The sequence below is a fragment of the Pan paniscus genome, chromosome X (assembly GCF_029289425.2).
Source record: "Pan paniscus chromosome X, NHGRI_mPanPan1-v2.0_pri, whole genome shotgun sequence".
Taxonomy (NCBI): domain Eukaryota; kingdom Metazoa; phylum Chordata; class Mammalia; order Primates; family Hominidae; genus Pan; species Pan paniscus.
The window spans coordinates 7,350,179-7,363,123 of record NC_073272.2 but is presented as its reverse complement, the minus strand read 5'-3'; positions in this window follow the sequence as shown (position 1 = coordinate 7,363,123).

Below are 12,945 nucleotides of genomic sequence, written 5' to 3'. Positions count from 1 at the left end.
TGGTATGATTACAATTAGGTTTGTAATAAATGACCAAACTTTCTTCCTAAATGACTTTACTCACCAGTAAAGAGTGAGAATTTGTGTTTCTCTGTATTCTTGTCAGCATTTGGTATTATAGAAATTTGGGATTTTAGTCATTCTAGTAGGTGTGTAGGGCTATCGCATTGTTGATTTAATTTGAAATTCCCTAATGAAAACTGTTGTTGAACATCTTTTCACATGCTCATTTGCCATCTGTATACCTTAGCTGTTGTCTGTTTAAATACTTTGTTCAGTTTTTTAATTAGAATAGTTTGTTTTCTTATTTTAAGACTGCTGTTTTAAGAGCTTTTGGTGTATGCTGGCTACAGATCTTTTACCGGACATATATTTTGGGTATATTTTATTCTACAACCTGAGTTTCCTTTCAAGTTTTAACAGTGTATTTCATACTATAGAAGTTTTTAACTTGAATCAAGTCCAACATTTTCTGTCTTTCATAGATTGTGCTTTTAGATTTAATTAACTTGATTGTGGTAATCATTTTACATTATATTTAGATATGTATGCATATACATATGTGAGTGCATGTATGTATGTGTATTATATGGGTTTGTGTGTGTGTATTTGCAAATGAGATGATTTTATTTTTGCAGAGAATCCCCAAGATGTAACAACAAAAATGCCTCTGGGAATTTATAAGTGTCTATACAAAGATGACAGGACACAAGGTTAATATACAAAACTCAGCTGATTGCCTGTAGACAGGCATAAGCCAGTAGACATTAAAGAAACAATTAAAGGGGTCTTTGAGAAATGGCTGAATCTAGGGCTGGGGCCCTAGGGCTGGGGGCAGAAAATACTCATAGTTGTGTGTGTATAAATTTAAGGTGTGTAGTGTGATGCTTATATAAGAATCACATTGCACACAATTTTATTCATAAATTATATCTCAATAAATACAGGGGGGTACTCAACAAAAGTACCTCATGAGCAAACCAAAGACATGGAGATTTTTTTCCTATTTTTTTCTAGATGTTTTACAGCTTTTCATGTTACATTGAAGTTCCTGATCCATAGTTTGTTAATTTTTGTAAAAGGTGTAAGGTTTTTGTCTTCCAGCAAAGGTACATTCCATTTTTTTCAGCATCATTTGTTGAAACGGCCACATATCCCTCCATTGACTGTCTTCGCACCTTTGACAAAGATTCATTGGTCGTATTCACATGAATCTATGTCTTGGCTCTCTGTTCTGTTTCATTGCACATGTGTGCATTCTTTTAATAATACTATGGTCTCTCAATGGTTGTAGCCTTTCACTGCTTGAAACTGGGTCATTTGACATCTCCAACTTTGTTCATCTTCTTCAGCTTTGTGTTGGCTATTCTGGGTCTTTTGCCATTCCATTTAAACTTCAGAAACATTTTGTCCCGTCTACAAAATAGCTTGCTGGTATTGTGATTGAGAGTACATTTAACTGATACATAACATTAGAAAGAATGGCTATCTTAATTGTATTGAGTTTTCAAAAACATGAACATAAAATTTCTCTCCATTTCCTCAGATCTTCTTCCATTACTTTCATCAGAGTTTTCAACTTTTCCACATACAGATCCTGTACAGATATTATTAGATTTATTCCTAAAATATTTCTCTTTTGGTGATATTGTTAATAGGATCTGGGCTCATTTTGTGTTTTTCCTGCCCCAACTCTAGAATCAGCCATTTCTCAAAGACCCCTTTAATTGTTTCTTTAATGTCTAGTTTCTCAGGCCTGTCAATAGGTAATCAACAAATTTTTGTATATTAACCTTGTGTCCTGTAGCCTTTGTATAGACACTTATTAATTCTCAGAGGTATTTTTGTTGTTACATCTTTGGTATTCTCTGCAAAAGACAAAAAAACTCATCTGCAAATACAGATGATTTGTTTTTTTCCCTTCCCAATCTGCAAATTTATTACTATTATTATTATTATTATTTTGAGATGGAGGCTCGCTCTGTCGCCCAGGCTGGAGTGCAGTGGTGTGATCTCGGCTCACGACAAGCTCCGCCTCCCGGATTCACGCCATTCTCCTGCCTCAGCCTCCCGAGTAGCTGGGACTACAGGCGCCAGCCACCACACCCGGCTAATTTTTTGTATTTTTAGTAGAGACGGGGTTTCACCGTGTTAGCCAGGATGGTCTCGATCTCCTGACCTCATGATCCGTCCGCCACGGCCTCCCAAAGTGCTCGGATTACAGGCGTGAGCCACTGCGCCCAGCCTTAACTTTTTTTCTAGCTAGCTAGGACTGGGGATTCAATACTATGTTATACAGGACTGTTGAGAAAAGTCATCCTCATGATTTTGCTAATATTATGAGAGGGAGATAATCCAGCTTCTCACTGGATGTTAAGAATAACATTATAAATGTGTTTTTCTTGGATATTTTAAAATCAAGTTAAGGAATCATCTCCTGATTCTAGTTTGCTAAGAATTTTTATAATAAGTATTGAATTTTTGTCAAAAGCTTTATCTGCATCTAATTATAAGTTCAGATGATTTCTTTTGCCTTCTTTGGACCACTGATATGGTATATTACATTAATTAATTTTAAAATGTTGAACCTATTTTGCATACTACAAATAAATGCCGACTGGTTGTGCAGTATAATTACTTTATTTCTTTTCCCCTCCTTTTTCAGTCTTTCGTTTTAATGAAGCATTTTGTATGACTGCAATTTCCCCTTAGTTTTCACATATTAATTCTACTTCTTTTAACAAATGTATTCTTTTACCTAGGATTATTAATATACCTTTTAAATTAAATTACTTCCCACCTCAAATATCGCTGAATCACTTCCTGTATAGTTTGAGTAATTTACAATAAAGTGTTCCCAATTTCTCTGTCTTGTTCACTATAACATTGCCTTAATTCATTTCATTGATCTGTATGCTACAATCACTCAATATATTATGATAATTACTATAAAGAAATAGTTATCTATTATATCAATTAAGTATAGAAAAATAAAAATATTTCATTCTACATTTTTTATTCCTTCTCTGAAGTTCCCTTTTTCCTTACTAGATCCAAGTTTCTGAACTACAGCATTTTTCTTCAACCTGAAGAACCTCTTCAAACATTTCTAGTGGGCCTGTCTGTGGAGATGAATTATTTGAGTTTTTATTTTTATGAGAAAGTCTATTTCTTCTTCACTTTTTGAGGATAATGTTATTAGATACAGAATTCTAGGTTGATGGTTGTTTAGTTGTTTTCTTTTTTTTTATTTTTTATTTTATTATTATTATACTTTAAGTTTTACAGTACATGTGCACAATGTGCAGGTTAGTTACATATGTATACATGTGCTATGCTAGTGTGCTGCACCCATTAACTCGTCATTTAGCATTAGGTATATTTCCTAATGCTATCCCTCCCCTCTCCCCCCACCCCACAACAGTCCCCAGAGTGTGATGTTCCCCTTCCTGTGTCCATGTGTTCTCATTGTTCAATTCCCACCTATGAGTGAGAACATGCGGTGTTTGGTTTTTTGTCCTTGCGATAGTTTACTGAGAATGATGATTTCCAATTTCATCCATGTCCCTACAAAGGACATGAACTCATCCTTTTTTATGGCTGCATAGTATTCCATGGTGTATATGTGCCACATTTTCTTAATCCAGTCTATCATTGTTGGACATTTGGGTTGGTTCCAAGTCTTTGCTATTGTGAATAGTGCCACAATAAACATACGTGTGCATGTGTCTTTATAGCAGCATGATTTATAGTCCTTTGGGTATATACCCAGTAATGGGATGGCTGGGTCAAATGGTATTTCTAGTTCTAGATCCCTGAGGAATCGCCACACTGACTTCCACAACGGTTGAACTAGTTTACAGTCCCACCAACAGTGTAAAAGTGTTCCTATTTCTCCACATCCTCTCCAGCACCTGTTGTTTCCTGACTTTGTAATGATTGCCATTCTAACTGGTGTGAGATGGTATCTCATTGTGGTTTTGATTTGCATTTCTCTGATGGCCAGTGATGGTGAGCATTTTTTCATGTGTTTTTTGGCTGCATAAATGTCTTCTTTTGAGAAGTGTCTGTTCATGTCCTTTGCCCACTTTTTGATGGGGTTGTTTGTTTTTTTCTTGTAAATTTGTTTGTGTTCATTGTAGATTCTGGATATTAGCCCTTTGTCAGATGAGTAGGTTGTGAAAATTTTCTCCCATTTTGTAGGTTGCCTGTTCACTCTGATGGTAGTTTCTTTTGCTGTGCAGAAGCTCTTTAGTTTAATTAGGTCCCATTTGTCAATTTTGGCTTTTGTTGCCATTGCTTTTGGTGTTTTAGACATGAAGTCCTTGCCCATGCCTATGTCCTGAATGGTAATGCCTAGGTTTTCTTCTAGGGTTTTTATGGTTTTAGGTCTAACGTTTAAGTCTTTAACCCATCATGAATTAATTTTTGTATAAGGTGTAAGGAAGGGATCCAGTTTCAGCTTTCTACATATGGCTAGCCAGTTTTCCCAGCACCATTTATTAAATAGGGAAACCTTTCCCCATTGCTTGTTTTTCTCAGGTTTGTCAAAGATCAGATAGTTGTAGATATGCGGCATTATTTCTGAGGGCTCTGTTCTGTTTCATTGATCTATATCTCTGTTTTGGTACCAGTACCATGCGGTTTGGTTACTGTAGCCTTGTAGTATAGTTTGAAGTCAGGTAGCGTGATGCCTCCAGCTTTGTTCTTTTGGCTTAGGATTGACTTGGCGATGCGGGCTCTTTTTTGGTTCCATATGAACTTTAAAGTAGTTTTTTCCAATTCTGTGAAGAAAGTCATTGGTAGCTTGATGGGGATGGCATTGAATCTATAAATTACCTTGGGCAGTATGGCCATTTTCACGATATTGATTCTTCCTACCCATGAGCATGGAATGTTCTTCCATTTGTTTGTATCCTCTTTTATTTCCTTGAGCAGTGGTTTGTAGTTCTCCTTGAAGAGGTCCTTCACGTCACTTGTAAGTTGGATTCCTAGGTATTTTATTCTCTTTGAAGCTATTGTGGATGGGAGTTCACTCATGATTTGGCTCTTTGTTTGTCTGTTATTGGTGTATAAGAATGCTTGTGATTTTTGTACATTGATTTTGTATCCTGAGACTTTGCTGAAGTTGCTTATCAGCTTAAGGAGATTTTGGGCTGAGACAATGGGGTTTTCTAGATATACAATCATGTCATCTGCAAACAGGGACAATTTGACTTCCTCTTTTCCTAATTGAATACCCTTTATTTCCTTCTCCTGCCTAATTGCCCTGGCCAGAACTTCCAACACTCTATTGAATAGGAGTGGTGAGAGAGGGCATCCCTGTCTTGTGCCAGTTTTCAAAGGGAATGCTTCCAGTTTTTGCCCATTCAGTATGATATTGGCTGTGGGTTTGTCATAGATAGCGCTTATTATTTTGAGATATGTCCCATCAATACCTAATTTATTGAGAGTTTTTAGCATGAAGGGTTGTTTTCTTTCAACACTTTAAATATTTTACTCCATTCTCTTCTTGCTTGCATGGTTTTTGATGAGAAGTCCACCGTTTTGCTTGTTTTTTTAATACTCAGCTCACTGCAACTTCTGCCTCCCAGGTTCAAGTGATTCTCCTGTCTCAGCCTCCCAAGTAGCTGGGATTACAGGCGCCTGCCACCTCCCCCGACTAATTTTGTATTTTTAATAGAAATGAGGTTTCACTATATTGACCACGCTGGTCTCGAACTCTTTACCTAAAGTGATCTGCCCTCCTTGGCCTCCCAAAATGCTGAGTTTACAGGCGTGAGCCACTGTGCCTGGCCAATTCTTTTTAAAATGTATTTATGTTTTTATTTACATAGGATATTGGGGAACAGGTGGTGTTTGGTTACATGAGTAAGTTCTTTAGTGTTGATTTGTGAGATTTTGATGCACCCATCACCCAAGCAATATACACTGTACCCAATGTATAGTCTTTTATCCCTCAATGTGTGGTCTTTTATCCCTCTCCCACCCTTTCCCCCAAGTCCCCAAAGTCCATTTTGTCATTCTTATGCCTTTCTGACCTCATAGCTTAGCTCCCACTTACGAGTGAGAACATACGATGTTTAGTTTTCCATTCCTGAGTTACTTCACTTAGAATGATGGTCTCCAATTCTATCCAGGTTGCTGTGAATGCCATTATTTCATTCCTTTTTATGACTGAATAGTATTCCATGGGGTGTGTGTGTGTGTGTGTGTATCACATATATATATCACATTTAATTGTGAGATATATATATATATATATATATATCTATCTCACAATTTCTTCATCCATTCATTGATTGATGGGCATTTGGGCCAGTTCCATAGTTTTGCAATTGCGAATTGTGCTGCTATAAACATGCATGTGGAAGTATCTTTTTTGCATAATGATGATAAGTCCACTGTTAATTCTTGTCCTCATTTATCTATAGGGAAGGTGCTCTTCAACCCCCTTCCCAGCTTTTTTCAAGAGTTTCTTTGTTTCTGGTTTTCTGCAGTCTGAAAGCAAAATGCTTAGATGTAGCTGTTGGTATTCATCTTGCTTGGTGTTCTCTGAGGTTTCTAGACAATGATCAATGTCAGCCATTAATTCTAGAAAATTCTCAGCTATTCTTACCTCAAATACTTTTTTCTGTTCCATTCTCTTTTTCTTCTCCTCTGATATTTCAATTATAAATAAATAAGTCACAACTTTTGTAATTATCCCACAGTTCTTCGTTATTCTGTTTTTGTTTATTTTATTTTTTTATCTTTCAATTTGGGGTGTTGTCATCACTGAAACTGGGTCTTTCTTCAATTATTTTTAGCATGTTATTTTGTATTGTGTTACAGTATTGAACCCTTCTAGGGTATACCTAGTCTGTTTTAAGATGCTGGGTGAACTGGTCATCCATGGGTTACATAAGCAAGCATGGAAACTGGGTCTCAATAGGATATGATTGATCATCTACAAACAAACCAACACCTATGCGTTGGGCATTCGGGAATTTTCTGTTCAGTAATTTATAGCTTGTATAATAAAAATGTTGCCAGTATAATATAAAATTCCATCAATGGAACAGCAGTAAAAAAAAAAAAAAAAGAAAAAACAAAACAAGAATAACAACAACTTATGGAAACAACTATCCTCAAGGCACTGCTAATGCCTTTTTTGAGCAAATTCTGTTTTCTCTCCAGTGTAATATTTCTGCCATACCAGAGCACTGGGCTTGGATTAAATTAAATGGTTTACTGACTTAGTTAAGTCACTAGAAAAGAGAAGAAGAGAAATTACCTTTATTGAGTTAACAGTTATATATCAAATAGCATACAGGACATGCATTATCCAATGTTAGTCTCACTATATGATGGCAAAGGCTAGCATATATTATCATTTTCCCTGCTATCCACTAAGGCAGGACAAGAGTAGGTAACACATTTCAAAGCCAGGGTTTCCCCTGCCACAGAACATAGGCCTCCTTTTAATCTCATCTTTGCTTTCTTTCTCCCTGCATATAATTAGGGCAGAGACCTCTTTTATTTTAATCATATCTTCATCCTTGGATCTCAGTAAGGACCTAGCATACATTAGACACTAGATATGTCTTGCATACACACAGAAAGAGAGAGAGAAAAATTGGGAGGCCATGTCAGTTTGACTTTGATATGGTTTTGCTGCATCCCCATCCAAATCTCACCTTGAATTGTAATAATCCCCACATGTCAAGGGCAGGGTCAGGTGGAGATAATTGAATCATAGGGGAAGTTTCCTTCATACTGTTCTCATGGTAGTGAATAAGTCTCATGAGATCTGATGGTTTTATAAATGGGAGTTCCCCTGCAGAAGCTTTCTTGCCTGCCACCATGTAACACATGCCTTTGCTCCTCATTCGCCTTCCACCATGATTGTGAGGCCTCCCCAGCCATGTGGAACTGTGAGTCAGTTAAACCTCTTTCCTTTATAAATTACCCAGACTTGGGTATGTCTTTATTAGCAGGGTGAGAACAGACTAATACAGTCTTCAATACTTGTACCCTTTTATTTGCAAGACGTGCTCTGATACTTTGGAAACATTGCTTAACCTGCCTTATTCTAATTTTCTCTCTTCTACACTAATGGGATTAACTACAAGATTAACTACAGAAATCCCAGTTGTATTTATGTTCCTCCCTCAGCCCCATGTTGACACATGGATGTCAAAGAGCCTGAGAAGGAAGGAGGCTTGCCTTAGTGATGCTGAGCAAACAATGAGTGGATCCTTGGTATGTGATGTGTACACATCTTTATGAAGATGGGACTGAAGGAAGAATAGAAGATTGAGACTCTTGATGGAGAGACATGGGTCAATGTTTGTAAAGTTTATATTGGGAGGTTAGTCTTGAACTCCGTCTGTGTATATGTGTAGTCTAATGTGTGTATATGTATACAGTTGACCCTGGAACAATGCAAGGATTAGCGGTACCAACCTCCACACAGTCAAAAATCTGTGTATAGCTTTTGACTTGCCCAAAACTTAACTACTAATAGCCTACAGTTGACCTGAAGCCTTACCCGTAACATGAACAACTAATTAAGAAATATTTTTATGTTCTATCTATTATATACTGTATTCTTACAATAAAGTAAGCTAGAGAAAAGGAAATATTAATAAGAAAATAATAATGAAGACAAAATGTATTTACTATTCTTAAGTGGAAATAGGTAATCATAAATGTCTTCATCTCTGCCATCTTCATGTTGAGTAGGCTGAGGAGGAGGAGGTGAGAGAGGAGGGGGTTGGTCTTGCTGTCTCAGAGGAGGCAGAGGTGGAAGAAAAGCCATGTATAAGTGCACCTGCGTAGTTCAAACCTGTGTTGTTGAACAGTTGACTGTATCTGAATGTGTATCTATTCTCAAGTTGCTACAAAATTCTCCAGAGAAAGAGTAGCACATCAATTTTAAGCAGAGGAAGGATAATATTGGCTGGGTCAGGAAAGTAAATATAGAACAAAAGTAAATGTTTTCATAGGATTTATGGAAACTAGGGCAAATGCTAAGAAAACTCACTAAATAGCCCTTTAGGAAAGCCTTGCCAACATTTTCCAAAATACTCCGAGTAAATTAGTCAAGGATACTGTAGGTCAGAATGGGCCACATGGAAAAATGTTCTCCTGATAGAACATCTTACTCTTAATCACATGTGAACACATGACAGGTGAGCACAAACAATTTAGAGATAATCCACATCCATTAATTGTCTTCTCAAACCTGGGTTTATCTGCAAATGCTAGAGCCGAAAAAGTGCATGAGAGATTTTCGTTTTCTTGATATGAGCGGCAAATAATTGCAGAGTTCTGAAACAGAGTTGTAGAAGTCTGTAAAGGTTTTGGAGGACGTATTGAAGGGAGGCTCCTAGGAGCCTAGAAGAGCCAGCTGCATAATATCCGGAAGCTTGGCCCTATCTCAGCAGGACTGTCAGACGGGATAATTACTTCCCTGTAAGAAAGTGAAGTTGTTTAATTCCCAAAAGCCTGCTAAGTTATTTGTATCAGTGAGCTGTTTGAGAGTGCCATTAGTATCGGGAAGGCACTCTTTGATTTTTATCAGTCCCGTACATTCCTCTCACATCAGCTTCATAACCCAGCCCTTATCTCTGATCCGTGAACAGAGACTAACAAAGTCCCAGAGAACAGCCAGCAATGAAAACAATTTATATTCTTCAAAGAATGCAAAAGTATCTGATTCTATCTGTACCCTCAGATAGAGGCTTAAATATAACGTTTGTGAAATATTATAAATCTCCCTTCACTGCACCGTATTTATCAGTTTTAGATTGGTTTTTAAAATTGCCTCCTCAACAAAGGTTTTTATTAGGCAGATAATGACCTTCTGATGGGTATTTAGTAGAATTGTTGACTATCCCTCAACTATATACACTAAATATAAGAAGACCTTAAAAGCCCCAAACCTACGTTTAAATGATTTTTGTCCTAAATATTATAGATTAAAGAACAAAAACCAAAAAACAACTAATCATCTTTGCCATAACTATTCCTGCCTGATGTATTCAAAGGCAATTTGCAGCCCTTGTAATTTATGGATTTCTCACAAAGAATAAAAAAAATATTTAAAAAAATTTAAAAACCTTCACCCTAAAGCACATTTATGTATAGGAGAGGCCCTATTTGAAGTTCGTCATAGATACTTACTTTTATTTTGTCCTCCCAAGCACGCTAGAGTATTTGGTTCTTTCAGAAGTCATCAATATTATTGTTGTCTAAAGACTTCAGAAAGCCAGATTGTCTCAAAAACTATTTCTTCTTTGCTTGCCTGGGTACTTTCTAATTCCATCTTTAACCTTTTATACCAGTTAAAGCCAATTTTTTAACTTGCTTTCTTTGTCTTTCAGAGACTAAATTATGTTCACAAAAGAATAGCAGACGATATATGACAAGCACAAAGAAAAAAACGTATTTAGTAGTTGTATGATTACTTTCAGCAATACAAATGGCCATGGAAAGTAATTCAAGGCTGGGTGCTGTGGCTCAGGCCTGTAATCCCAGCACTTTGGGAGGGCAAGGTTGGGGGATCACCTGAGGTCAGGAGTTTGAGACCAGCCTGACCAAGATGGTGAAACCCCATCTCTACAAAAAATACAAAAAATTAGCCAGGTGTGGTGGTGAGCACCTGTAATCCCAGCTACTTGGGAGGCTCAGGCAGAAGGATTGCTAGAACCCAGGAGGTGGAGGTTGCAGTGAGCCGAGATCATGCCATTGCACTCCAGCCTGGGCAACAAGAGTGAAACGCCATCTCAAAAAGGAAAATAAAAACAAAAAAACCTAAGGAATATGAAGAATTGCATATCGGAAGTATCATTTTGTTTCTTCCCAAAAATAACGCACTGTTATTTTGTTAAGAAATGTTTTAGATAATACTTTATTTTAAAAGGAAACATTTTCTACTAATTTAAAAAGTGGAGTGTCACAGAGATCCTTGACAAAGCAAGCTCTCTGTAAGATAAAAATATAGGTGAGAAGAGATAATTACTTGAATGATAATCATTATAAAAATAACCACAAATCCTCCATCACTAGATACCTGGTGATTTCTCAGATATTTAATAGTGATAACAGACCCATTAGGTCGGTACATTCAGTGCTATTAGGATTATTATTCTTTTAGTAATCAGGAACTGGGACCCCTGAATCAAAGATGACTATGTAAGTTGGAAGCAAAAAAGGAAGGATGGAAGGAAAGAAAGACAGGAGGAGGGAAGGGAGAGAAGGAAGAAGGGAAGGAAGGAAAGAAGGGAGGAGGGAAGGAAGGAAGGAGGAAGGGAAAGGAAAAAGGAAGGAGGGAAGGAAAAAGGATGGAAGGAAGGAAAGAAGGAAGGAATGAAGGGAGAGAGGGACGGAGGGAGAGAGGAAGAAAGGAAGAGGTGGGGGAGGAAAGGGGAAGAGATAAAGGAAAAAAGGAAGGAGGAAGCAGCAGGGGAGGGAGGGAGGGATGAGGAAAGAAAACATGAGCAGTAGACATCCAGAAACAAATTTCTATCATATCTTGTTATACCCTGTGATATATGGTTTGGCTGTGTCCCCACCCAAATCTCATCTTTAATTGTAGTTCTCATAATCCCCATGTGTCATGGGAAGGACTCGGTGGAAGGTAATTTAATCAGGGGGGTGGTTGCCACCATGCTGCTGTTCTCTTGATAGTGAGTGAGTTCTCATGAGATCTGATGGTTTTATAAGGGGCTTTTCCCCCTTTTGCTCAGCATTTCTCCTTCTTGCCACCATGTGAAGAAGGACGTGTTTGCTTCTCCTTCTGCCATGATTGTAAGTTTCCTGAGACCTCTCCAGCCATGGGGAGCTGTGAGTCAATTAAACCTCTTTCCTTCATAAATTACCCAGTCTCAGGTATGTCTGTATTAGCAGCGTGAGAATGGACTAATACACCCTATCATCATTCTTGAGTAATGCAATGCACAAGTATTGGATAGTAACTTGGAATGACTTCAAGGCGTGCAGTATATGGGGAAAATCTGGATTTTCTCACAAGATCTTGCCTTTGCTAGCTGTGTGACAAGGTGATTTCTGGACACCTTTGTCTCCGTTTGTGCATCAGTAAGTGGAGGGGAATGATTCTTTTCTCTCATACTTGATGTGTAGAGTAAGTGGGATATTTGCATGCCCAGAATGGGGTCTGCCTTTTATTTAATCCCTTATTTTAGTCCCTTATGGTACTTTTTTTTACATTTTAGAAATTGTCTTTTGTTGACCTTGAATAATATCCACTTCACAGCCTCCTTTTCCCTTCTCAGAGGGCACATTTCTTCTTCTGCCGCAGTGGGATATTTATCTCTACATAAAAGTGCCCTTGTTTTAAACCCACATTGCTGGCAATCAGGTCAGATAATGCAAAAAGGGAGTAAAGTGTCAAAAAAAACTCAATAAAATTGTGTTTTTTTGTTAGTTTGTTTCTTAAAATGAATTTATTCTGTTTCATGAAATAAGTATTTCAGTTATAATGTCTCTTCCCCACATTTTTTGGATGTAGTGTTTGCGGAAAGACTAACTCCATCTCTGACACATAAATATTTCAAAATATATAATTAAATCATGTATTTTAATTATGTATTCATGCAGGGTAGTATTCAGATTTGCCTCCAAACTAATGGTCTTCTTTTTGTTTTATTTTCTAATCCAGCCCAAAATGTTGAAATCATCTGTGATTAAACTTACACAGAAGGATTTTTGAAAAGAATTTATATTGTTTACAATTTAATTCAGCTAATGTTTGAGTAATTATGTTCAAAGTGTTGTGTTATGAGATATGTGGAGAAGAAGCCTACGTAGTTTCTGTCCTTCATGAGTCTATTTATAGTGAAGGCAGCATATACAAATGATTAATTAAAATTCATTGCAAAAATTGTCCTTCTATGCCAGAGACGGTAAAGGAAAAGTAGTGATTCATTAAACCTTAGA